The sequence below is a fragment of the Anopheles merus genome, unplaced genomic scaffold (genome assembly GCF_017562075.2).
Source record: "Anopheles merus strain MAF unplaced genomic scaffold, AmerM5.1 LNR4000105, whole genome shotgun sequence".
Taxonomy (NCBI): Eukaryota; Metazoa; Arthropoda; class Insecta; order Diptera; family Culicidae; genus Anopheles; species Anopheles merus.
The window spans coordinates 1-25,236 of record NW_024427685.1 but is presented as its reverse complement, the minus strand read 5'-3'; the positions used below and the strand labels follow the sequence as shown (position 1 = coordinate 25,236).

General features: G+C 39.0%; 1 long non-coding RNA gene across 2 annotated transcripts in view; it reads left to right on the top strand.

The window, feature by feature from the left end:
* Positions 1 to 25,096, top strand: part of LOC121601494 — a 79,823-nt gene extending 54,727 nt beyond the window's left edge. For both annotated transcript variants that reach the window (XR_006006112.1, XR_006006113.1), the window contains exon 4: positions 24,654 to 25,096. This is a non-coding gene — a long non-coding RNA (uncharacterized LOC121601494). The remainder of the gene's footprint in view (positions 1 to 24,653) is intronic.
* The last annotated feature ends 140 nt before the right edge of the window (positions 25,097 to 25,236 follow it).

Here is a 25,236-nt window from a genome sequence, read left to right as displayed (position 1 = left end):
GTGACAGCACCTGCTCTTATTTTGATTATTTGTATTTTCGTGGTAACACTGCTTTGCTGCAGTTTGATCAAACATTCGCTTAGTAATGTGATCCGATTTTTTGTTACTTTGGTTACGTGTGAGTATATGGTGCGTGTAGCCGGTTTTACTGCAACATCAATATGGTTTCATTTTCGTTGTAATGTTTAAAATATACTTCAGACAGCTCGAAGCGTAAAGATTGAAAATACATGATTCATACAATGTAAACGCAGAACAATTATTCTATAATTATTTTTAGCTGAACATAGTTTATTGCTTAATAATATTTTCATCAGAAGTCCATGCTTCTCAAAAGCGAGTAAATTTCAAGCTAGTATCATTCAACTACTTGATTTTTATGTCATTTTTCATATTTTACATTAAACATGAATAAATGGAAATAAATTTGAAGGAAACAGTAATGTTACATTTCAATGTTAGTAAAGTGTTTTAACCCAAAGCTATAACTTAATTACAGCTGCTCTTATGGTTGGCTCTGAACATACTACTCCTGATTATCTTGGTACACAGCGAACGGTCCGTGTTTCATGAGCGCACTGCATCACAGAAAAGAGCGATCCCAACTTTTATGATGGTGTTATGCACTGTACAAAGCTTTACAGCCTAATTCATTAACAAACTTGCCAGCCTGACTGGTCAAACGATGACCATTTGCTGACCATCCGCTTCGTTCAGTGTTTTCAATCTTCAGCCAGATTAGTTACGCTTGTCGCACCGTTACCAACAGTAGGTGGTAAAAGTTTTATGATTTAATTAAGGGACTTGTTTACAGTTTCCCACTACGTATGTATGAAATTTAGCGAGTAATTCTGCAGCAACCCCTACAAACATCTAAGGATCAGATAGTGTGAAAAAACGACGTGAATTGAAATTTAAAAAAAAAATGACTGGCGATGCAAACCGACCAGCGATAAGGTGTACACTTTCCTATTCAAATTTCCTCCAAATATCACAGCCAGCCCCTTTTCGTGAATATATTTCACATTTTTGGTGTGATCATAAATACCCATTAAAATTCATAAATAATGGGATTTTTTTTAAAGATTTGTGTAACAACCATAAACAAAACATATCTCAGTATTGCTTGAGCACTAAAGCGTTTGCAATATTGTACACGAAATCAGACGAAAGTTTCAACGCGTAATTCAAATCATCAATGCATCAACTGTGATCTCAGATATGTCAGCGTGTCGCACAAAGCATCGAGTCTTATGTTTAAAAAAACACAGAAGCCTTTCATATCGATGTGATAATGCCGGGAAATGAAATTATCTGCTAACGATGCAATTTATCCAATTTATCTTTTACCACTGAATACATGAATATTTCCCTTTTCCCACACTACGCAAGATGTGATCGGTGACTATCTGAACGAAGTGCGATTGAATGCAGCACTACCCGTTGCAGTTGGTTATAAAAGGTGGTATTGCACCCGAATTCAGCTACATTTCGCAAACGAGCCAACTCCCGTAAGCACACGGATTAAATCGTCAAAATCAATTCCAATGCACGGGTAAGCTGCACCTCGAAAGGATATGGGCGGGAAGCTACGGCTACGTTGCTATTGTTACGTTGATATGGCTACGTTGAACCAAAAATTCGAAACATTCTGCAGCGCACACGAACACGTGCTGCAGAATGCCAGAGATTTGCACTTTTGGTATGATGTTTCAGTTCGAATTACACTTCAGCTCGTTTCAGTTCGGTACACAGACATTTCCAAATAATTCAAGCGATTTTATGGATTACATGAAACAAGTCGTTATGCAATACAATACAATATTCATGGAATCCAAAGTATTCGTGAGTGAGTCCAAAAAGAGTTCGTTTAGCTGGATATGTCACAGAAAAAGGTATAGGCATGAGTCGGTAAAAGTAATGATGAGATTTGATAAAGGAACCATCAAATCATACAGACTAAAAAATATGGATTAAAATAGTGCAATAGCAACTAAAACAGGTAAAAACAAAAAAAGGTGTTAAACGGATGCACAAAAAGTATTTGTCAATTAGGCTAGTGGCGTAATATGTCTATAAAATATGCCTAAAAGTTATGGCAACAAAAAATGCTCAACCTGTTTTCTGAATACAATTAAGTGTATTAGCGACTACTTGACCAAAACGCAAGCATTTATAAAACTTAAAAAGTGCGTATTTTTGAACCATTCATCCTAGAAGACTTGTTCCAACAAATCTCTGATAGTAATATTGCATTTCCGGGACTCGTGACCCAGTTCTATTGAGAATTGACAACTGACATCATATTGAGAGTCTACTTAGCCGTTTTTATCACCTAGGTTTCGGCTGGTTTAGTTTTATGTGCAAATGACAATCCTCTGTATATTCTCCCGATCAACTGGTAATGAAACATGAGGTACATCAAGCGACTTTTTTAGTTAGGTTTTAGTTATTGTTTACGAATTTTAATTGCTGTTGCACTATTTTAATGCTCAATTTTTAGCAGAACATTTGAATTGAATGTTACTTTATCAAACCTCATCATTACCTTAGCATTCACCTTTTTCTGTAAGATATTGAGCTAGACGAATACTTTTTGGACTCACTATATATTGACTACTACGATCTATGTAATATATGTGGTATATAAGGAAGTCAGTCCACGCTTTCAGCAATATGCTCTTTATCCGTGTTTTTACATAAACTGGACTGGAAAAGCTTTGAAATTGATAGGTGAAAATGTAGTGTAAGTATTACAGCCGTTTTCGCATCGAACAATGATGCAAATAATACTTTATTTAGAGATCCGGCACGACCATTCCCTCGATGATCAAAACCACATACACTGACATAGGCTGCGCTCTGGCACCAATCGAACACGACATCCGACTCGAACAAACCCATATAATATATGGAGGTGCACTGTCAGACACAAACAAACAAACACGACAAACATGTCAAATCCCATACATTTTTCATGTTCGATGTCGTGTTCGATTGGTGCTAGAGCGCCGGGATACACTGATACATTGATGACAAATAGTGGAAATGTGGAAGAGGAGTATAGCGGAAACAAAAGAAAGTGTAATATGCATTTTTTAAACACTCTAATTAAAAAGTACCACTCTACGCCACTAGAAACCATTCACATTCAAGCTGCTCAATGAAGCAGTCTATCCCGTTCTTGCCAAACCTTGTAAAAATAATCTCCGTTTACTGCAGCCGCGTAACTTAAGCAGAATTCTTAATTGCGTTGCATTGTGCGATAAAAACAAAGCTTACAACATCATAAAATTGGGAGCCACTCTTCCACTGGTAGGTGTGCTCGGCAGTGGGATCAAGTTGTGCATCTTATGCAGCACGAATCTTTGCTCAAAAACTGCTGCCCTGTAGCATCTGTAACACGAAAGAGAACTTGCTAAAGAAGGGCTACACAACTCAAGCAGTCTTCGTTGCATGATCTATCGGCTTTCTTGATGCTATGAGCACTCGCAAAAGCATCAGCGACCATCATCATTATCGCGCGGTAAAGTGATGGTGAAATTAAAAACTCATTATGATGCACCGAGAGGATTGTGTGCATCCTAGAGTAATCCAGCCGATCTGCAGCAGTTCTCCAGAATAATTGCTCAGTCACCCGGAGGCAAGAAAAGTGTTTCTCAAAGCAATACCACAAAAATGCTCTCTAAATCCAACGATTGAAATGTGTATTTTTGGTGTATGCTTTGTTAAAAACACCATAAAAGAGATTTAAAAATTGAAGATTCCATTTTTGTTTCTTTATGAACGATACATCAACTCAAACCGAAATAGTTATTTAAGATATAATTTGTTGATACAGAGGTTTTAAGTAAGTGACAACATATTAGCTAATGATGCCAACATATTCATCATTTATGATCAATCAACTTTCCAAATGCATTCAAATACTACCCAGATGGGATTCCTTTTAAATCCAAGGAATTTGTGACGCTTTAATAATACCCAAAGGATGTGCACATTTCGCTTCTATTTGCCTCACTTTATCCATCTTAATATCCGCCAATTGGAAACGAAAACCTATGAGCAACAAGAGAAAAAAAGTTAAATTATACCCTATCACATGGCACGGTACACAGCAAATACTTTACGGAGAGCGAGTGGATTGGTTCCATCGAAATTTGCATCGTTCACTTGGTTGCCTTAAAATCGCTCGCCATGGGTTTTTTGCCATGCCTCGCCACTATTTTGTGGAGCGATGCCACTTTTACCATCTCTCCTGCAATGCTCTTTTTTAAACTAAAACACTATTAAAAGCTGCCGACCGAATTGATCCATCCCAACGCTGCAAAACCGCTTGTGCGAGTAAGCAGGCGAACAAATAACGCTGATCCGTTTGCTGTGTGTGTGTGGGTGGGTGTGCGAGAGAATATTCCGCGTGAGTGCAAACTGCCGACAAACAAGATCTGAGCCAATTTTCCACAATGTCGGTTTTTGATTTGGCACATGGCTTCATTTTCCAACCATTTTCTCCCGTTTGCTCCCGACCACGGCACGCTATGTGCTACAACAATGTTAAACTTTGCACACTGCCCGCGCTTCGTGCGACATCCGGCATTGCTCATCCTAGTTCACTCATCATTTTATACAAAGGCACTGATTTCGAACGTGTACCATGGTCCCCGTTACGGCAGAAAGCCGTCGGATGCGTTCACGTGGGTGAGCTTAAATTTGGCGTATAAAACACACGTGGCACATTGCGACGCCAGCAGCGGCGCGTCACCCGGAATATGATGCCCTGCAAAACGGAAAGCTACTTCCGATTAGTGTTGGCCGTTCCGATCCGAACCTAGTAAAAAAGTTCCGTTCTTTATGTAGGCCGTTCCGTTCCGATCCTTTATACAAAATCGTTCCGTTCCGTTCATTCCGTTCTTTCCGTTCTTTCCATTCATTCCGTTCCGTTCCGTTCATTGCATTCATTCCGTTCCGTTCCGTTCATTTCGTTCTTTCCGTTTATTCCGTTCCGTTCAATCCGTTCTTTCCGTTCACTCCGTTCCGGTCTTTGCCTCTTCAATACTGTTTGCAAGGTGCTATCGTTCGTGCGTCCCGTTCTTTGAAAAAACCGGTTTTGTCCGGCTGTTGCTTGCTGCATGCAAGATAACTGTTCACTCTTTCTCGCACACAGTATGTGTTGCCTGTGCACTCTCCCATGCTCACAGGAATATTCATCGCACTTCGTCGCGTATCGTTTATAAAAATCGTGATAAGCGAAACCAAAAATGGTGTTGCATTTGGTATTCTGGTGCAATTTGTAACATCTATTATACTTTTTGTTATAATTTAGCTTGTTTAAACTAGACAAATAACTATTAGGGTAAGTGTACCAATTGTGGCAATAGCACCAATTATGGCTATAACGAACACTGTTTTTGCTCTAAAACAGTCTTTTTGCATTCTAAAACCACGGAAGGATTTTTCTTTTCAAATATGAACATTTTAACACATTTGTGCTTCATTAGTTCCATGCTGGTCACTTTCATTTGTTAAATATCACCCTTTTAAAATGTGTTGACAAGATTTTTGGTATCTCTTACCATTTTGCTAAGAGGAGCACTGTAGGATATTAGCGATTTTCAAGCACCTAACCATAATTTCATCTCAAAATCATCATTTTGGTGCAAAATATTAGTTATTTAACGACTACGCATCAAAATTCACCAAAATTTCATCGAAAGTATGCCTTTTTTCTGTACGTCCATAATTGGTACAACTAACCTTCGGTGTACCAAATATCGCAGTATGCTATGGATGCTTTGTTGACAACTGTCGTTTTGGTCGAAGTGCGTAGTTTACAAGTGATCAAATTGGGGTTTCTCGTTGTTATTTTCGCAATATAAAGTGTTATTTTGTGTTTTAAGCATCATTTTCTTGTAAAGTGTTCAAATCAGTAATCAGTGGAAAAGTCAGTATAATGAAATCGAACCAGTTTCACCAAAATAATACAGCTTTGAATGACTTTCATACGAAGAAAGCGAAATCTGAAGCCGCTCGTGTCGCCTTATTGCCAAATACGCTGTTCTTCCCTGATCGATAGTTAGTGCTAGTCTTGGCTAGAAGTATCTTGGTCAGAAGATAGTTGAAATATGGATACGATTCTTTATTTAAACAAATTCCAACAGACCACCCTGATTGTCTGTGCTTCTCTTCGTATCGCGCTGAAACGGTGGCTGGCTTCGGTATAGCTTCCAGGTGATGTGAAAGATTGTCAGGTGTGTGTCCAAGTACGGTGTCAAAGGTGTACGAAAGTATTTTTTTTATGATTAGCCACATCAATTGTGCGATTAATTGAGCGTGGATATCAATACAACCAGTGTTAGAAAACTGACATTTTAAAATGTTAATTTTACGTATTTAATGGTGGCTACATGCATTATATTGGTGCAGTGAACTTATTTTTACTTGATTTCAGTTAAAACAATGTCACAAAGTAATTTTTGGTGTAAATATCCACGAGTTTTGGCCTACAACCACAATTGGTACAGCTATGGCGAATTGCTAGGAACACTATAGCCATAATTGGTAACTTGAAATGCAAATTTTTAATCGTAATTTTCTGTTGTTTCGCTGAACATTGAGTCAAAATAAAAAATACTCTCGTGTTCTACACATTGTAGGCTACATAAAAACATAAAAAAGTTTAAAATTTTATCCAATACTTATTTTTACAGGCGTAAAATCGGTATCTTGATAACATATTGCAGCCATAATTGGTACACTTACCTTATAAAATTTAAATCTGTACTCATATGGCAGGACGGGTTGGAAAAGATGTATTATAATATGCGAGTATGAACAACGAAAAATAAAGTGTATTTATTTTTGTAAGCCACGATATCCACTTGATCTTGGCACTTGGCATGATTCTTATATTTGGCCATTCGATTCGAAGCATTCTGTTCCATTCGACAACCGTTTGAGTGCCGTGATCTTGTAAACGATTTGTGTGAAAAATAAACTATTTTTGTTTTAAATATTAAGTGAAATTCAAATAATTAGTCAATCTCGTGATACAATCGTCAACTCGTACCACTCAATAACAACGGCATGGGTAAAAGCCTCGAATGGATCTTGCCCCCATACGCTGGGATGATTATCCTGCTATGGGCATTTAATAAGTTACTGATAGCCAAGCCATTTACTGGTACAGGAAGGCTTTGACCAAAAATGGTCGTCGAATCTAAAAGTATAAAAAATGCTAGATAATAAATGCATGCTTTATATTAGCACAGCTGGTACAGTTTAGTGGGCATAGATTGAACCCATCTAAATTTGGTGTCAGATATGATTTCAGATTTAAGAAACGCCTTTTCATATCCTGTAATAAGTGCCAAACCCATGCCCCCCCCCCACCCCATGACAATTTGGCTTCTAAGCTCTGGGTCGGTACTTTTGCACCCCAGGTTCATGTTCCGTTCTTTTTGAAAAATACACTAGTTCCGTTCCGTTCCTTTTTTTAACGAAATTCCCAACACTACTTCCGATCGATTCTATGGCTGTCTCGGTTCAATCCCATTCCATTCCACTATTGCAAGTGGTGACACCGAAACGTGATGTAGGTCTCGATATGCGAATCTGAACTAGTATCCTTGGCAAATAGCAAACAGGACGCATTCGCACTGATTTGACTCGTGCAAGGTCAAACCCGTCTGGAAAGAGTTTACCATTCAAGCTTGTTATCCACGCTACCGACTATCACAAAAGGAAGCACGATATCGATTGCAACACTTTACCCGTTCCGAGAGAGTATCTCGTTTAGTTTTAGTCCCATTGGTACAGAAAACACCTGGAAAGCAGCAAACTGGCAGAAAATTAATCGCATTTTGGTTGAACATCAGTGACGTTTCAAATGCGCATGCAACATGTTCGCACAACCCCCGCTCAACTGTATCTTCTATTCTTCTTCTATGACACAACAACCCCGTTGTCGGTCAAGTCCTGCCTGTACCACTAGTGAGCATGGCTTTCAGTGGCTTATTGATTACCTCCAGTAGGATAGTCAGTACTACGTATGGGGACACGGTATTCGAGGCATGAACCCATGACACGGACATGTTGTTAAGTCGTACGAGTTAACGACTGTATCATGAGATCGGCCGCAAACTGCATCGCTAAATGCAAATTATGCCATCTGATTATACATGTAATTAGAACTTGCAGAGGTGATGCTTTAAGAGTACTATCCGTTACTCGTCAACATTTTTGTATTAGACCTTCCGATAAGAGTTTGTTTTTATTACGTTTGTTGAAAATATCGCATCTTTTCAGGCATAAATATTAATTTTCTTTTACGAATTATTGCAGTTTTGTAAGCTTTCAACGACAGTTTGGATTGAAAAAAAGCATGGATAAAAGTAACTATTAGGAAATCTGTATGGAAATGATGCCATACCAACTTTATCATCATGATTTTTGTCAGAGCTATCACATTTATCATTCATATTGTAGTGTGTATACATTTGTTTACAATTGAATAATGAAAAGATGTTGATAATGCCTCATTAAGAAGTAGTTAGTAGTAGTTAGTTAGTAGTAGTCACCATATGATTGAATTAGGCCCGTAGCAGTAGACGAGTAGACGAGTAGCAGCAATAGTAATTCGAATAATATTTGTTGAATAAAAACTAGATGCAACTTATTTGGCACCTAATTCTGTGCTAGGAACATAAAGTTTATGTTTCAATTAATACAGCCTAGTCAACCAAGTCAACATTACCAAACAGTAAATTGAATAAAACAAAAGTTATGTACTCACTGCCATTTCATATAACTGATCAACCAATCAATCCTGTAAAACCTGTGAACATACCTGTAAAAAAAAAAAAACAAAAAATTATTTTTTATCTTTCAATTGCTGTCTATTATAGTTTTTCACCTTTCCTGTATCGATAAAAAATTTAAACAAAAATGTCTATCGAATTTCTTTCAAAAATTTACGACAATCATCAATCACAAAGTTATACGAACTTCAATGGTACAAATGCACTAAACAACCCATAAGTTGGAGTTCAGCCGAGAATGGGTCTACCCAAAAACCTAAAGCTTTCGTAAGTTTTCAATCCCGAGATCGCCATCTCATCGTGTGCAGTAGGGGCAATACGGGTCCAGCGAAAAATGTGTCTCACGTTTCATGAAATGATCGCGTAAACGACAAAAAAACAAGAAGGGGGAAAGAACGAATTTGCAATGTCAACCAAGGATACCACAGCGGTTAGCGCCGTGAATCTTTTCGGCAAACATCTTGAGCGGAAATTTACCTTTCCATTTTTGGGGACAACCTTTTTCCACACCTTACCGGTCTTACCTCTCTCGCATCGGAAAAATAAATCGTTGGAACATTAAATCGTCGACCATGACGATGATGACGATGGTAAATGGTGGCGTGAATGGGACCTGCTGCTACGTATCGAGATTTTCGTCTAGATTTTGTTGTTTCGTTATTCCCTTTTCCGGTATGGTTTGCGTAGGTACGGCAGCTTTAATTCCCTACCCCTCGATGGTTGACGGTGATAACTTGCGCAAATATTGCTCACAAACCACCACTCGGAAGATAGCCAATCGACCACGAAAACCGCCTGTCAGACAAAGTTTACGCACTAACCGGTGGATCCGCAAACAACAAACACCTAAACACGATATCCTGATACCGGAAACCTTTGAACAAACTGAACAAAAAACTGTTTTCCACTTCCGGGCGAGAGGAAGGAAATATTGTCTTTGTTGGTGTGGGACCCTATTTGCTACGCCGACTGGTAGATACTTAGTATGCAGTAAACTCATAAGAATCATGAAACTGATCTGTAGCCAGGAACAAGAAATTTATTTCAAACTCACTGTATATACTTAATTAAGAACTTTCTTTTCGGCTACAGTAGCCAGTCTGCCTGCCTCAGAGTGAGAATTTAATCTCTCTGCCTTTGGTGCCGCAATGTTTTATCACCATTTAATCGTGTTTATGCTTCACCCGTCAATATCGCCTTTTCATTACCTTTGGACTACATTGCACTTTAAAAGATGGCTTCTACTCTAAAAATATACCTTTGATTGCAGGACCGTATGATTTCGATATAGGTACTAATCTAGTCTCAAAGTTTACGCAAAATAGCATCATAGGGTTTTTGACAAGCAAATAAAAAAAACTAATCAAATTCTTTCTAAAATGTCGAATTCCAAATATGATTGGAATATAATATGGCTAGATATACTACTTCAAAGGGTTTACAGGTCTTATAGTCTACAAACAACTACTTCAAGTTGTTAAGCAACATTGCTTTTTTGTAGTGTTTCTTCTTAAATATAACTACTTAAAGCTTTTAATTACGTTGCTTTTCGCCAAAGCATTTATCATGTGCCCAAAAATTAAAGCTTACATTGTATCGTTACTTCAACTATACACATCATACGCTAACAAAAGTTTAATGTTTCCGTGCTTCTCGCATCTGTCCAGTCACAATTCACGAAGTAGCTTATCTCTTTCCAACATCTTTTGATATTTTCACCTACACGTAACAAAGCTGATTCCATACCATCAGCAACAGCATCATCATCGTCCACATCATTCCCATCAACATCAGCATGATCTGTACAAAGCACGCAACGAACGAAACAAGCTGTGATGTGCAGCTCAAAAATCGCAGTGGAAGTAATGTTAGCTGTCACTCCAACCCGCTGTCTACTTACGAGTCCAGAGCTTCCGTCTCTTATCGATTTCCTCAAGGAATTGCTTGGATAATAAAAGGCGAACGGAGCCAAGTTCACTTTACGACAATTTTATTGCCACAGCTCGTCGATGGAGAAGTCGACAATAGCTACGGAGTTACTTTCCCTGTTCTGGTTTTGCCTATCCTGGGAGCGAAGTACGGTTTAGTTACGATGTACTTTGCTGTAAAGTATGCCTCTCCGGGCAATGCTGTGCTTCCTATGTTATCATCCTTTTCGGCGGATGAACTTCAAACTTAACTCATCCAATGAAGCACGAGTTGGTTGTAATGTGCCAAAGGGGTGGAACTGCATATATTGCGTACCCGTATTTCAGTAGCCATCAAAACCTGTATTGAAATAGCAATATGTGGTATGAAAGCCAAGCTGATAATCGAAACATAGTTAAAATATTCATTTAGTGTTCCATATACTATGCAGAGATCATTAAATACTATAAAACTTTGCTCAAAAAAGAAAAAAATACTACAATGCATATTTTAAGCCTGTTCTCCAGATGTACCCAGACAAAGTTATTTTCAATGTATTATCTCTTTCACTCTGTAAACAATAAAAGAATCACCTTGCTGTATGCGTATCGTCTTCCTTCATGCGGGGGACAAATGAGGGACATAAAATCTGCGCAGTGAATTTACGATTATTATTACCAAGCCGGTAGATAAACTAGTTATCATACACATTTGAATATTCATCTTTCAAAAAGTGGCTTTGAATAAATCGTAACATTTTTTCTCATGCGTAGGTTCAAACGTAAAACCAACCCATAATTCAAATAGAAACAGAAATCTAAAAAAGCAGAAAATTTCATGTCATTATTATCATTACTATCATCATCATCATTGAACAATTGTGTATCATTTTTCATATATAAATACAATTAAAGTGAGTTAATTTGGTTTCTATCTTTTTCCAATTTTTTACCTTTCGCAATTTTTCTATGAGCTTCATTGCCTAAAAAGTCATACGTTTTATATTCTGTATAGTCATTTGTTCTTTTTTTATAGTTTAGCTTATAGCCGGATATTTCTAGCTATCGATGGTAATAAGGTACCAAAAACCATTAAAGTATTAAAATAAATGATCATAAAACGAGTACATCTTCGTACTCTCATACAACGAGTACATCTTCGTGTACGGCACTGTACGTCATTATCAACATTTTTTATTGTTTTTTATATTGTTATCTTTCCCGTACAGTTCAGTAAGTCAGACTATTGAAGTATTAAAAATTATCGCGTTGTTTCTACTTGATTTGCTTCTAGATTATTTATCATTTTTCATTGCACCACTACAGTCTGAACTCGTTGGTTGTACAGTCTGAACTCATTGGTTGAACTTCGATTCCCTGCCAACTATTAAATATGTGCTTTTTAGTTGGCACATTTTTCCATACAAAAAATTTTGAAACTTTTCTCGGCAGGCCATGAGATTTTTGTAAAATTTTCAAAAACCGGTTTTCCCATACAAACGCATACTTTTTAATTGAACTGTCAGCCAACTATCGAGCGTTCAACTCAAAGTCTATATAATACAGAGGTCGAGTCGTCCAGAACATTTGATCAAAAAGCGTGGGAAAGTTTTGACAGCTGGATGAAAAAGCTTCAATAGTTTCATCGCAGCATACATTGAGGTTTTAGTTGTTGTGCATGCAGTGGTCTGAATGCATTTTCGGGCATTTTTACATCGTTTGTTCGTAATATTGCACTTAAAAAAGTTGACGAATATCAAGAAAAGATAAAATTATGGTACAATTATTGATTATAACAAGATCAGTGCCCAAAATTAGGACGAAATCATGTGGAGCTCAAGAGGACCAAAGCTAATACGCTTGTTTCCTGCTTTTGGTCGTGTTTAGCTGATGAATTAGTGCAAAAAACTACTCCATGCCACGTACATGAGAAGGAAATGTATAGTTACACTAGGTTTTGTGCAGAAAAAGCACAATTGGCCCTAAAAAGTGTTTGGTTGTATGGAATTGTTTACAAACTTTTTCATCTAACTGTCAAAAATAAGCTTTCAAAATGGGGGCCCAAAATCGAGCTATGCATCGACCTCTGTATTATATAGACTTTGGTTCAACTATTGAATTCTGACTGTACTTCGATTCCCTGCCAACTATTGAATATGAGCTTTTTAGTTGGCACGTTTTTCCATACAAAATCACACAATCTTAATTTTTTCTCGGCAAGCCATGAGATTTTTGTGAAATTTTCAAGGTACTAGATAGACTACATGTGTGCCCTTAGCTCTGTTTTTGGTAGCCATGATGGATGGTGATTTATTTGGAAACTGGCAGATAGGGAATAAGGGTTGCTAAGGACTTTGTATGAGTTACTAAGTAACTTTGGACTCCCTAGCTGTCAAATGAAATATTTTCAAAGTACACTGGACGGACCGACCTGTACGGACATTTTCAAAAACCGGTTTTCCTATACAAACGCGTTATTGGATTAATGGATTTCAACAAAACATTTCCTTCGCAAAATCTGATACATAGGCAACAATTATTGAATCTGTTCAGCCAGCAAACAAGGAACAGTGTACCAACCGAACCAAATACGGTATCATACTTAAAGTGAGGAACTTATAAGAGTGCATGTGCATAAATCCGTTTGTTTCATTCAACAGACCTCCGATTGTTCTCAAATATCATGTAAAATTGTGAAAATTTAGGATTGACTTAGAAAAATCGTCGACAAAATCGTGTGCTCTACCGCTCCTTCATTCGCCGTACTGAAAGGCAACTGTTTCCTAAGCCGACACGGTTCTGGAGCTTCTGGAACAAACGGTGCAATATAAGTAGTATCCCTCCGTCAATGAGCTACAATGGCGAAACTAGTATCGATACATCTGATATCTGCAGCACTTTCGCCAATCGTTTCGCTGATGCATTCACCCTTTCTGTTCACAACCCTAACACACTAGCAGAGGCCACTCGCAATACTCCATCGGATGCTATCGATTTTATTATACCCACAATTAACGAAGCATTAGTTGCGCGCACACTCAGCGATATAAAACCATCTACATCATCTGGACCTGACAATATTCCCGCATACATTTTGAAGCACTGCCGTCAATCACTTGCACCCATTCTTGCCAAAATATTTAATGATTCACTTATGCGTAGCACGTATCCTGCGTCCTGGAAACACGCGCGAATGGTTCCTATCCATAAAAAAGGCAGTCGACTTCATGCTAGTAATTATCGTGGCATTGTTTCCCTATGCGCTTGTGCAAAGGTGTTTGAGCTCATTCTATACAATCCAGCATGGATTTCTCCCAAGGAGATCTTCCACAAATCTTGCTGAATTTGTTGGTTTCTGCTTCGACCACATGGATCGTGGTACTCAAGTTGATGCAGTATATATCAACTTCAGGGCTGCGTTCGATAGTATCTCTCGTGACATTCTACTCGTGAAGCTAAAAAAACTCGGTTTCCTGGACTGGCACATCACCTGGCTGCGTTCATACTTAACTGGTCGTTCGTACTACATAAGCATAGGATCTCATCGCTCTCACTCCTTCACCAGCTCCTCCGAAGTGCCTCAAGGGAGTAACTTGGGACCGCTACTCTTCCTCATCTATACAAATGACCTATCTTTTGTTTTATCGCCAGGCCAACACCTAATGTACGCCGACGACGTAAAAATATTCGCTCCAGTTAGAAACGACAGTGACTGTGTACGCCTTCAAATGATCCTTGAGAATCTCGACAGCTGGTGCAGCAGAAACGCCCTCCAAGTGTGTGCTAATAAATGTCAGTGTATATCATTCAGCAGAGCCCGTTACCCTATCTCGTTTACATACACTATGCTCAACACGGCTTTGGTTCGCACGACATGTATCCGTGATCTGGGGGTGCTACTCGACCAGAAGATGTCATTTCGCCCTCACATTGACAGCGTTGTTGCGAAGGGAAATCAGCTACCCGGTCTAATTACGCGGACCTGTAGCGAGTTTACCGATCCCATGTGTGTCAAGTCGATCTTCAAACCAGGTTTTCTTCCTATTTTCGTTTTTAGACGTCAAATTGTACTGAATAAGCCCACCTGATCTATCAACTCATTTTGGCTAAAACACATGCCAACTAAAACGCGTTCAACTATTGAATTCTGACTGTACTTTGATTTCTTTAAACAATCATATCGTAATAACCCAACGGAAGTTTTTAACATTGATTAGATAACTCCTCAGCCAAATCACTAGTTGAATTTGGAAATTTTAAAAATCAAATCATTTTCAGAACGCCTTGACACCGGGCAAAGAGTATAGATCATGTAATAGTCTTATCTATTACAATAACAAATAAATATATATTAAAAATACAATTTATACAGTGATACTTATTATTATACTTCAATAATCATTGAACTGTTTTAGTAATTCACATTAAAAAACCATGCGAGTTACCTCTTTGCATAATTTATTAGAAAAATCAATATGCAGTAATGCTAAAATGTGGGATAATTACAAAACACACACGCCCACCATAAAAAGGAGGAATGCAAATTAATGAAAATTACTTTTACCAGAATTCCTTCTCGACTCACACTCCCTTTGTCTGTGTCGTACCAGGTCAAAAGCTTTCCGCATTATTGAGCAGTAAGAAAAACTATCCCCAGGATCAGAAACAAAACCACAACAATCGCAGCATAATGAAGACGTCGGGTGCGTTTGCCGAACGCCGGAAGCCGGTCGCTCTTTACCCCTGCGAGCGATCTTGTTCTGTGGGTCTTGTTAGAGCAACGACACATACATCTCAATTTCCAAGCCAATCCAAACATATGCTAAGAAATTATACAAAGGCCTTTCTGTTGCGAAAAGTTTCAAAAACAGCAGTGGTAGCGGCAACAACCAAGCTGTCACCCGGGCGGTGATGCGGCTGGTGTCTGTATGTTCAAAACCAACAACACCTGCTTACAAATGGAGAAAGCATGCATGCATGGAATAATGAAAAGCATCTTCATCTGCAACGACACCATTCATGTGTGGGCATATCCTACCTCATGCTTCAACTCCCCACAATAAACAGCTTCATCACAACACAACGGCCTCAATGCAGCTATAGCAGCTGTCATTATACCTCTCTCTCGTCTCTCTCTCCTCTCCTCTCTCTCTCTCTCCTCTCGTCTCTCTCTCTCTCTCTCTCTCTCTCTTTCTCTCTCTAAGCTCTACACTCCTCTTCTGTCTCAAGCCTCTCTCTCTCATATGGTCTCGTCGCTCTCTTCTTCTCTCTCTTCTCTCTCTGCGGAAAGCTCCTCTTCTCTGTCTCTCTCTCTCTCTCCAAGCCACTCTCTCCTCTCTCTCTCGTGTGGGGCTCTCTCTCTCTCTCTCTCAACTCTTCTCTCTCTTCTCTGCTCCTCCATCTCTCTCTCTAGCTCTCTCTCCTCCTCTCTCTCTTCTCTCTCCTCTCTCTCGCTCTCTCTCTCTCTCATCTCTCTCCTCTCTCTCTCTCTCCTCCTCTCTCTTCACTCTCTCTCTCTCTCTCTCTCTCCCTCTCTCTCTCTCTCTCCTCTCTCTCTCTCTCTCTCTCGCTCTCTCTCTCTCTCTCCTCTCTCTCTCTCTCTCTCTCTCTCTCTCTCTCTCTCTCTCTCTCTCTCTCTCTCTCTATCTCTCTCTCTCTCTCTTTCTCTATGTGCTGTGTCTCATTTTTCTTCTCTTTTGAGAAATGGTCACTTGTTCCGAAGGTACGTCAACTAACGCGTATTGCTACCGACACGACAAAACATCTTTCGCTTTAGCTCAGGCAACATTTAAAGCCGCACAAGCACCATTTGTTTCACACCACCGTTGTGTTGTATAGCTTTAGACTATCGAGGATGATGGTGCAATCTTCTTTACGGAAGCATATGATATGTATCGTACGAGGAGTACGATATGTGTTGTTCTTTCTACGTCACTGACATCTACCCAGCAAAACTGATGGCTGAAATGAGCATGTGACCGTAAACACTGACACGAAAAACAATGCACTGCACATTATGTCTCTTGTCGATAAGATTTTGTAGCATTGAAATAATAGAAACACTCTTTTTCAATTTTTAAACTTTTAATCAATCGAATGGCAACGAAAACATCTTTATTAACTTTAGTTGCTAAACATTTCAATCCGATAACCTCTTAAGTCCATAAACTCTAATAAACTCCCTTCGTACAGCATACAGCGGAAATACGAAGAGAACATTCAAATGAGTAAAAAACACGTAAATTATGAATGATAAAATGATTCAACTTTTAAGTATGTTACTATTTTTATTGTTTTCATTTACTATTGCATCGAGCGAATCACTCTCTCCTGAAGGGAGATTCGAACAAACCATTCAAACAAGTTCCAAAAACAACTACTGTGTGCTATGTTTGTTATCAATGTCATTGAAGTCCGTCAAGAACAAAGAACCTAAAACTCTACATCACCAATCGCAAAGGAACAAGGCCGATGAAATACTACCAGCTTATCCAGCACTAGCTTCAGCTAGCTTCAGTCCCATGCAGCTGAAAGAAAACAATCTCCGCACATAAATCCCAATTGATACAGAACATGGTTATGCCGAGAATGGGAAGCTTTAAACAGTGACCTGCACCAAAAACATGCTTGCGCAAAGTGGATCGAATGAAATAGTGATGAACTGTCCAGAACAACCCAATGCTGAAATGCTGTCACCTAGGGGGGAATCGTTTTCAATCAAAAGCCACTGCGAGGCAAGTCCACCGGGACAAGCCATCCATTCGGTTTCTGAAAATGAAGTGTGGTTTACAAGAAAACTTTTTTCTTGCTTCAAGAACAGGAATCTTTGCGTCTTTCTTGTCTCTACCGCTTGCTCACATCCCAGACGCAAATAGCAACAACACATGGCAGAAGGATGGGCCATTTTCTTACCACATGTTCCACAATATCAACAACAATCACACGAGTTTGGCTGCCTGCACGTGTGTGTGCATGTATCTGGGATCCATTTTCCGCACGGTTCCGGAAATTAAGGGTACCATTTCCTATCCCAACACAGACGGCGCAAGTAAAACGGGATTCTCTCGTTCTCTGCCTGGATCAGACAGACAGCTTTGCGCCGAAAGTACACAGCACAGTGACTGTGAGAAGATGGTATAATTCTGGGAAACTGTCAAGAGCGAACAAACGTTGTAGCAATCAATGAAATGTCAAAGCATCTTCCTTTCACCTAGATGGAGAAGCTAGTGAGCATGTGCCAGTGAGAATTGATTTCACAAGCGACCCAAGACCTATTCAGGCAATGATTGAACTAACCTAAACGTATATTAATTAGAAAACTGTCTTGCACAATCGTTTATTACGTGCAGTATATAGTATACAGCAAAAGTATATGGCAATCTTCAGTAATGCAATCCACTAGTCATTTTAAATTATTTTTTATATTAAATATATAATGGTTATTCTAAAATGGCAGTCACTCTAGCAAAAGAAACTCAAACAAAAACATGAGAAACGACGATCCGACCAAATTAAACCGAGCAAAGAAAATATCGAATGAATGGAAAGTACGACAATCATGCAATAAATCAGCCCATGGCGAAAGCCCATAAAAAGACCACCAGTGAAAGATTTGCCATTAAGAGTGGAAATTCAAATCGGTGAGCCCTTTTACGAATACCGACAGATGAGTATCTTCGTTCAGAACCACTTTTTGACTCTACGGTAACACACATGCAGACTAAAATATGAGTTCCATTGAGCGTATACCATTCGGTGCACCTTTTATTTATGTCAAAGCGATTGTACATCACTCACGCTACGACCAGTACCCTCCAACCCAACCACAATTCCAAATCTGGCAATGATTCCTTACGGTCGATTTATTCAACATTAAATTTCATTCAGCCAAATTTAGTGCCTTCCCAACGCTTCTTCTCATTTCTTCCTTCCCATTCCCGCTACATCCTACAGCCTGAATGGGACAACCAGGACACACGTTTAGTCCATAAATCTGCCACATATTTGCTGAACTGCCACGGCACGGGACTCAGATCCATCGAAACCGCTGCCAGCCAAAATTTGCGGCATAATTAATATCAGCTGCAAACGGCGCCAACAATCCGCCACCACTATATCACACGCAACCATTCAAGCGATGGTGGGAGAGGAGAGAAAATTGATAACAGCACATACATTTAAACTCGCTTTTTAACGTAATCGATCTAATTCCGACGGGATTTCACTCAATCTCATTCAATAGGTACGCAAATACACTTTCTATCGACAATTGATGGAAGAAAGTTGCCAGTTTTGGGTACAGGATGTTCTGTCTTGGTTCGATACAACACGGCAATGAATTGAAGGATATATGAAGTAGTAGCGCAAGGAAATGACATTTGGAATTCAGCTGAATAATTGCTGAATTTTTCATATGTTTTCCAAGCCCGCAACGGTGTAAAGGATAGAGTGAAGTAATAGTCCCTCGTGAACTCTAGATGTTATCCATTACAATGGATATTGACGTTGATGCTGTTGTCGATGATGAATATGATGATGATGGCTGTTTTCAATGAACATTTCAACTTAGCTATGGGGTTACCTATGTGCGTTAATAATACGAAAACTGTACTCCAGCCACAATGCCTTTATGGCATATTTTATATATGACTCTCCAAAAGAAGAAACCACATTGTCTTTACCGAAAAATGAACGATTTGATGTGTGAATGAAAAAAAAAACATATGATCGATAGCTACTGTGATTATTTAGCACACAATGAAGAAGCGTGCCTTGCCGTGCTACATGTTTGAGAATCAGGTCGTTTACTGTTTTTCGTTTTATGTGAGAATCACATTTCAATACATTTTTAGAGAGTTGCCATTCCGTAACGAGTTTTCACTTCTGAGAGTAAAATACTGGATTGTAAACTTTTCTTTAGAGGACTTAAGGATGCGATAACTCGAAACATAATTGCATGATCCACATGGACTAAATGCTACTCATTGATGTCATCAACTAACACTAACGATCGCATCGTATCAAGACGTAATCAATTACATGAAGTTATAACGCTCTCTTAAATCTGACAGCGCTATGAAAACAACTCATGCATTACGAAATTTGTTAAGAATTCGTCATATCGGTGTTATCCAACTGATTGAAGGAATGATGAACATTGAATCGTCGTTTCAACCTCCAACCGATTTGTATATATCATTCATTGACTTCATATACATGGCATCGGGGAAGTGATACACCTTATTCTTATAATACAATTGAAACCAAATTGATTTTTCGAAATTCCAAATTCTCTTCGTAATCGATTTCATTAACATCTATTAGGGTAAATGTACCTATAGTGGTGCTAGTACCAATAGTGGTGGTATTTCACTAAAATGCGTCTCATACGATAAATTAACAGTAGTTAAGTTATCTACGATAGTGTGAAATGTTCTCTAGCCTTTTACAAAGGATTTAAAAATGAAATGGGGTCATTCCGTTTCTTAGTGACCGAAAAATCCATTATTTTGTGAAATGTGTCAACATTTTTCCAAAATCCTTAGGATTTCATAACTATACTCATATTTTTGTTAACGTTCTAAATGACCACATAACAACGCAATTATTAGTTTTTTAACATAATTGTTATCAAATGATATTATTTTATTCAAATTCATTGGCTTTTGACCATATTTATGCATTTTAAGTGTTTTTTACCATAGTGCCATTATAGGTACACAAAACAGGCATGTTCCTATAGCGGTTATAGTTATAAAATCAATAAAAACAGGACGTTTTAGATTTTTTCGAGAATATTTTTGACATTTCGTACTGTTTTCACTAAAATAAGCAACAAAAATGAGTTTTCTGTAAGTAATTTACCTAACAAAGGCCAAAATTCGCTTATTCTACTGAGTGAAAATCGACTTCAAATCAAGCAAACTCTTCTGGGTTGGGTTGAGGACAGGTGTGATGCAGTACTTTAGTCAAGAGTTTCATCGATCAAATTTATACATTTTTTACGATCAAATTACGCAAAAACCAATATTATGGCAGCAATCCTTGCTATTCATACGAAATCAGGTTCGAAACTAAGTTTCATTGATATTATACACTGTTTTTAAGGCATCTTTGTTTACCACCACTATAGGAACACAATACGACGACTATAGGAACCATACCACCATTATAGGTACAACGAAGCAGTCACAAAAATATGTATTTTTTCGTAAATTTGATGTATTTTATGGTAAAAATGATTGTGATTGCGAAGATAAAACATATTTCAATTGCTATGTGTTAAAATATTCAGAAATTGTCCTTCGTGACACTTTAAATCCATTAAAACACATCGGTACCACTACAAATTGCACCACTATTGGTACATTTACCCTAGTACTAAACTTTCATTTCACTTTTTTTATTTCAAATATTTCATCATTGCACTTGATAACGGCCCGTAGACACCTTTTGAAATCGTTGCTTGCCGCACGCACAATTTCTTCCGGCACGTTTTTTTACCTCTTTGATTATCGCTGTGATTTATATACAATAGACATCAATATGTCAACACCTGCTCTCGAACATATCAATATCTCGCTGAAAGGGTCAATAACATGCTTGAACAAATCAACAATTCGCTGTATAATTATAATGGATAGGTAGAACTGACTATCCTGCTATGGGTAATCAATAAGCCACTGACAGCCAAGAAGCTCACTTCACTAGTGGGTACAGGCAGGCCTTGACCGACAACGGTTGTTGTGCCAAAAGAAGATGATAATGGATTCAAGTCGTGAACAAGTAAACATTTTGCAATTGCAAGGTATGACAATCATTCAGACTAGGCAGAAACTTTTTCATCTCAATTTTCCGGGTTTTCGATGATATTATTGACATATTCAGATTGACGTACAGATAGGTGAACGCACTTTTGAAGTCATCCCAGAATTCACCTATCTTGGGTAAAAGCTCAGCAACGACAATAGCATGGAAGCTGAGTTGCGTGCAAGGATGCTGGCTTCCAACCGGTCATTCTACAGCCTGAAATATCGGTTCGCCTCAAAGAACCTGTCGCATCGGATGAAGCTGGGACTACATAGTACTTATATAGTACCGGTACTCACATACGCCTCTGAGACATGGACACTGTCCAAATCTGACGGAACCCTCTTAGCCGCGTTCGAGAGGAAGATGCTCAGAAGGATACTTGGCCCCGTATATGTGGAAGGACAATGGAGGAGCCGCTATAATGACGAGCTATACGAGATGAGATTGGGCCGGTCTGGTGGTACAGTCGTCAACTCGTACGACGTAACAACATGCCCGTCATGGGTTCAAGCCCCGAATAGACCGTGCCCCCATACGTAGCACTGACTATCCTGCTATGGTACAATAAGTCACTGAAAGCCAAGCTCTCTTCATGAGTGGGTTGGCAGGCCTTGACCGACAGCGGTTGTTGTGCCAAAGAAGAAGAAAGAATACGAGATGTACGGGAACCTCACATCTCGCTGTACGGGGGTCGTGCAGCGTATCAAGCTCGCCAGGTTTCCGGTGGGCTGGCCATGTTGTACGCATGGAAATGGACGACCCAGCCCGTAAAGTCTTTTTAGACCGTCCACAAGGACAGAGGAGGGGTGGTAGGCCCAAACTGAGGTGGCAAGATGACGTGGAGGCGTCAGCCATTAAGGGCGAGATAACGGACTGGCAGACGAAGGCGCGAGACCGTGACCGGTTTCGGACACTCTTGAGGCAGGTCAAGACCGCAAAGCGGTTGTAGTGCCGGATAAGTAAGTAAGATGATTTCAATACGGTATGGTTTTATGAATAGAAATGGTTTTCTCGCAGACCAATTCAGCGGGAGACACAAGTAAACGTTGAACGTTGAAGGTTTTAGTTATTTAGTTGTTTAGGAAATAACATTTTCTGTTACAAATTATTTCACACTGAACAAGGTACGATACATTTAAACCCTATGAAGCATAATTACCTTACTAGCATTATCAAAATGAAACAGGGAAATTAACACAATACTGCAACGATTGCTACACGTGTAATCCCAACGCTATTCCATCAGACAATTCATTCGCAAAACAAAACAAATATACAGCAATGAAACCGATGAAAGGAAAAACTTTTCATTGTACCACCAAACTTTTCACCTCATTCTAGTTTACACTGCTAATGAAGCAGCTGACGGAGTATAAACAATCCCCGTAACCTGCTAGTGCTTATATACAAGTGCAGCTAGCTATTGGTAGCATATTTTTCCCTCGCTGTACGGAAGTTGTGGAAAATTATCAACACCACCTTTCCGTTTTTCAAACTTTATTTACACCGCATTGTTATTGCAGTGGCATGCCCACCTTTCATTACCTAGCGTTAGTGGCTCATGTTTTTTTCCTCTACTGAGCGCTTACGTAAAAGCCGTAAATCATAATTTTATTGTCAACGGTTTGAAAAATATTGTTGTTCAACCTTTCGCTATGTTTATACAATTAATTGAAACGATCCCTAGCATTGCAAATTAAAATCATACGCTCGAATTTTCAACCCCCCCCCCCCCCGCCCATCAACAATTATTCATTGTCCACCGTTGGCACGGAAACCGCAGATGGGTGAATTCGTTATTCATCGCAGCATAATAGCCAACTCAACATTTTAACCTTTTGCAGAATAAAAAGAAAATACTTGTTCGAAAACAAAATGAATTTAAACCTACATTGAATGTCATTGAAAAAGTGACATGGAAGCAATCTCTGCACCATTTGTAGTAGGACATTAAAATTGCGCAATAGCTGGTATTTTCAATGATATTATTTCACGTGTTTTACCTGTTTTCCCTCGCACCTTTTGTAATCTATTTTGGTTTTCAATGGTGATCTTCTTCTTCTTCTTGGCACAACAATCGTTGTTCGTCAAGGCCTGCTTGTACCACTTGTGGGCTTGGCTTACATTGAATTACTGGTTACGCATAGCAGGATAGTCGGTCCTAGGTATGGCGGCACGGTCTATTTGGGGATTGAGCCCATGACAGGCATGTTGTTAAGTCGTGCGAGTTGACGACTGTTCCACCAGACGGCCTAATTGTCTAAGGTCTATCCACCGACAAACCGACGTGACACTGATGTTACAAAAGTGTCCCACACGAAAGCACTGTCATTTACCAGTGAGGCGAACACTTCTGTCAAAGTAAGCTCTGTTCACTGCTGCTTCGATGTAAGCAACTTTTCTAAATACAAATTGCGAAGGAAGTGTGAGGCAACATACATAAAACAATACGCATTGCAATTTGCGAAGAAAAACAAAAAGGGGTTTTAGCAGTGTCTCCTCTGTGTCAGTGTAGTAAGCGAATCCAAGGTGTATGGATATTAGGAGGTGAAGTGCTTCAGAGCAAATTGACATTTCACGACTTGACATAACAATACTGGGGGCTCCGGTATTAAAATCGGGAAGGGCTGTAGGAGGGTATAGAAAATTGTATGCGATTTGACATAACAATACTTAATGATGGCGCCCGGAAAACGCGCTAATAATTCACCTTCTTAATAAACACACCTTGAGCGAATCATTATAGAGATGGCGGTAGTGTTTAACGTATTTTCATTTGAAATAAGAAGACAACTTTTGAAGCTAATTTTTTCGAAGTGTCACGTAGGTTTGTCGGTGGTCTATCTTCCAAGGTCCATCTATCTACTAAGGTGTTCGATGGTGGAGCTATGATTTTTATTTACTGACAACCGAACGAATGTACAAATGTTTTAAAAATAGTTTATTCACATGACTCTCATTGCTGAATGTAAAAGATACTTAAAAAAATAACTAAAATAGATGTATGAATTTAGTTTATTGCAATACAATTTATAACAATGATTAGCGTGTACCTGAGTATATATGTATATATGTATCGCAATATTAACTCTAGTTTTTTTTTCTTTTCTGATTACAGTCAAACCTTGAGCACGAACCGTTTAATACCACTGTTCTCCATAATCTTCGAGTGCAGTTTGTCAATATGTGACAAGAGCTATGAAAATACTACAAAATAAAAGAAATCATCTTAAACGATCCTCGACACGACTCTTCCTATTCTGCGAATCAAGGGTTCTGCTTTCGGGTGTGAAAATAATTAAATACCATCGTGTCGCGACTGTCATTTAATTGTCTACAGTTTGGCGAACGAAAAGAAGTGACATAACACTGGAAAGCGAGCCAATGATAAAAATCTTCACACACGGTTTCACTTGGTACAGATGCTTTCGTGCTAGTGGCAAACAAAAGAATATCACTCCATCGAGAGCAGCATTGGCGTGGCAAAGGTGAACTGGGTGGCTAGGTGAACCATTACTCTTCGAAAGGCGCGACTACACACCGTTAGAACACACAGCCGTAAAGACATATACGATCCAAATTAAACTACATAAATTCCAGCAACATCACACGGTGGCAGGAGCCGGTGAAGTGTATGAAGGAATATATCAACACGGCGGATTGTGATCCTTCCCGAGTTTGGTCTTCAGTCTATACCTCTG